Below are 4,259 nucleotides of genomic sequence, written 5' to 3' on the forward strand. Positions count from 1 at the left end.
TTAACTCAACTGTTTAATTCTGTAACCTAGAATTTTAGGTACATCTTTTACTTAAAATTCTGAATACCTAGAAAGACAATTAAATGCACGAATGATAGAGCCTGAAAGAAAGCATAAAATCCCCTCTGGTAGCCTCTAACCTCTCTATAACTGCTCTATAAGGCAGTGAAATAGTTACTTTCTTCTTGAAGACTCTGGAAACAAACTCTTCTACTTTATATCTCCCAGAATTTTTTATTTCATCTTTTCTTGTACAGCAGATTTACTTCATTTTAAAACATTTTAGGGTGAAAAATGCCATGAGTTACAAGAAATGCAGTACCTGATTCACTGTCTTTAAGACCATCTTCCCACTAAACTGTTCCTCACAAACAGATGTATTGAATTCTGTGGTAACTGCAACCAAATTAGCAAATATATTTAAGTCAGGGCTACTTACCTAACAAAAACAGAAAGTGAATGATTAAAAGAAACCTTAAAATAAGTAGAAAAAAAGACTGATAGCTCCTTCAAAAGCCCACAGATACATGAGTAAGGATAACATGTACTTATTTTCAGGCTGTAAATAGGGATTTAGGGATTACAAATGTATTTTTTAGATGCTTCTTAAACTGATTAACTTTTGCCTCTTGTTGCCAGTTGAGTCAAACTCTTCATGGAATGCAAGAGTTAATGTACTTTTCAAACGTAATAAATTTCCAATAATAACTTCTCATTATTATACAATTCTCTTTTTAAAGTAAGGGTTAGTATAGCACGATGAATTTTATTTCAATCATCCCACACAAATTTATTGACTGTCAGGAACTATTTGAAATATTAAATAAAGATATAAGTAAGACATGTTTCCAGATACTGGAAAAGTTATAATCTGCAAGTTTAATATTCATGTAAGCAAATATTCTGCTTACTTCAAGAGGTTCTTGTCTTGCTTTCTTAAAAAAAAAAAATTCTGTTTCTCATTTCAATATCGTGACATGAATCAGTTCGTTTTCTCTTAACTGTTTTATGAAAAATTTCTTGAAACTGCAATATATTTGCTTTGCCACTTAGGTAACTTACTATAATCACTTTACACAAATCAGGTTATTTGATTAATAATTATTTGAAAATATTTTAAACTTGCTACTTGGAAACAGATTGAAGCAATGTGTAAAACCTAATCTCAAAGAACATCATTAAATTTTGTTTCATGATTAATTGCTCTATTTTAGTTCTACATTGTAGAAATAATTTTAGTACTAGTTCCATTAGGTTTGTTACTCTTATCCTTTTTGTAGCAAAATTAAAAGTAGTATTTTCCAGTACAGCTTCTCTTTTTTATTCTTTAGTATAACCAGACTTAAAATATATGCAACATGCTTCAAACTATACAATGTTAAGATGCAATGTCTTAAGATCAATTTGTATCTTCATAAATATTTGTATAGTTTAAGTCTGCTTTGTTAGGTGCTGGTTGTAAGTTGTATTTGTATTTTATAAGCATATCTTGATTTTTAAATTTCCATCTTAATACCAGGAGAATAATCTCAGGAATTACAAACCCATTTATTAAAAACTTAAATAATTAACCTTTACTGCTAAAAATCTAAAGGAATAAATTCATTGATTTACTAATTTTCCTTTTTTTACTTGATACTTTCACCAGTTTCTAGTAAATCAAAAGGTTTTTCTTACAAAAAAGTAAATGCTCTCAGCAAAATAAGTTATGACACAAAGTGTCATAAGTGAGACAATAAAGCATTCTCTCAAAGGAAAAATCAATCATCAAATATTTTAATAATTTTACTTACACACCTGCTATCAATCCTAAACATGAATATTTGCTTGAATATTCTTTTATCATTAGTCAAACATTTTATAACTGAAACGTCCACATCTTACATTCTACAATAAACAACAAGGACTGGTCCTATTTTGACTAGCTTTAGTCAAGGTATTAAGACTTATCTAAGCTTAAAAAATGATATTCCTTATAATAATGGATCAGATAGCACTAGTTTCTGCTGAATATGGAAATAACATAGAACTCCTTGAATACACGCTAAGAGTTAGGGAATTATTGTTCTTTGTAGAGTACTCTTAGGTATCATTATTAAGAGAATATTGAGCAGGAACATGCTCTTCTATTAAAAAGTTACTTTCATTAGAATGCATTTAGATAGACAGTAAAATATTATTCTAAAAGTGAGTGTATAACCTAAAGATAGAAATGGTTCCTTAACAAATGCAAACAAAAGTAGTCAAAGTTTAAAACGAATTAGTGTAGGATTTTTTAAATTTAAGTAATTTAGACCATTATTTTTACATTTTCCTTCCAATGATGTATTTATTGGATTTGGGGGGTTTTGTCTCTTGTTTTTACCAAATATGGGAAGTGAATCAAGTGGTAAAGACCATAAGGTATAGAGAAGCTTGCCTGAATTTAACCAGCTTGGTGAATTGGAGAAATTTAATAAGCCTCAATTTCTTTCTCATTAACAATAAATGCTAATAGTTCTATACAACAATAATATTCAATATTCTAGTCATTTTTGGTAAAGAGGAAATATGTTAATACATGCAAAACACTTAGATTGGTGCCAGAGCATACTGCAAATACTCAGTAAAAGTAGCTATCAAATTTATATGTATACTATCTTAATCAGTGTGGGCTGTTGGAACAAAATACCATAGATGCGGGGTGGTTTAAACAACGGAGACTTATTTCTCACAGTTTCCTAGGCTAGGAAATTCAAGATCAAGGTGCTCGCAGATTTGCTGTCTGGTAATGGCCTTTTTGGTTTGCAGAGGCCTGTCTTCTCCTTAAGTCTTTGTGTGGCCTTTTCTTGGTGCATGTGCAATGTGAAAGAGATCTCTTTTTCACAAGGGCATTAACTCTATCATGCGGGCTCCACCTTCATGACCCAATCTAACCTTCCTACTTCCCAAAGACTCCTTCTCCAGATACCATCACATTGTTAATTAGCGCTTCAACATATAAATTTGGAGAGTATACATTCAGTCTGTAGCATATACATATGTGTGTGAATATATGTATATATTCAGAAGATACATAAAAATTATAAGAACGGAGGAAAATTCCTTTGTATTAGAAAGTTCTATCTCATTAATGTATATGCACTTAGCATAGCACCTGGCCAACCGAGCCACCCAGTAGTCCCTTGAATCATCTTTTTAAAGCTTATAAAAGATGATGACTACATTGTTGACCAAATATTTGACTTTTTACTGGATATTACATAAGTTTCATAAAATGATCCAAAATACACACTTGTGTTGGAATAATTATACTTGCACAAGATAAATATGATACATTGTGGCATATTTTATATAGGTCATTTCATTAATAATATGATTACAAATAAAATTCAAAATCTTCAAAGTGCAAAAAAAGTTATAAATATTTCATGACAGATTCAGGCTATTAAATCACACTTACAGAGCATTCAGCAATCCATAGGCCAGAGAGAGGTAATGACACTTGGCATCAAATTGTTAAAAGATCCACCTGATATGGAATAAATAACACCATTTTATTTAAGCAGGGGGTCAATGTTCAGCAAGCTTTTCCTCCCTGGAAGGGTAATGATTTCAAAGCAATTACCCCTCAGCTGTCACAATCCAAAGGTCAGATTTGACCATTTGCTATTTTTAAATGTCTAAGACTTTCTATCAGCTAGCCTAAAATTTGTGGTAACTATACAACTAATTTTCAGTGCTGGTGAGAAAGAATCATGAAACAAACTGTAATTTTATTTTTGAAATGGATATTCAAACAAATGTAATATGTGGTTTTGAAATATTAAAGTTTGGAAACTCTACTTATCTCCAATTAACGAAAAGGTAAACAGCTTTCATTCTATCTAACATACCAGAAAACTGGAAAAAAATACATTATCCTGAAATTACTCAACTTCCAACAAAAATTTTTTGTTGTTTTCATATTTCATTGTCTCTTTCTGTAACCTCAAGCAGATTACTTAATCACTGAATTAATTCCTCAATGTACTCCATAAAGAATTTGAATCACAAATTTCCTATGGTATTATTGGTTCTATAAGACAGCTAGGCTATTAGGTTATATCCAATCTTTTTAACTCATAATTTGAAGGTCCCTCTACTTCAAAAGTTGTATAATTAGCCCTTTCACAGAGACACAGGCACCTACCTGACTCAAACTTTTACTTTTCTACAACTGAAGGAGTCTCCACTACTTCCTAAACCCCCATCCCCATCCCCATCCCATTTTTTTTGCC

This window comes from Nyctereutes procyonoides, unplaced genomic scaffold (assembly GCF_905146905.1).
Source record: "Nyctereutes procyonoides isolate TBG_1078 unplaced genomic scaffold, NYPRO_anot_genome, whole genome shotgun sequence".
NCBI classification, from domain to species: Eukaryota; Metazoa; Chordata; class Mammalia; order Carnivora; family Canidae; genus Nyctereutes; species Nyctereutes procyonoides.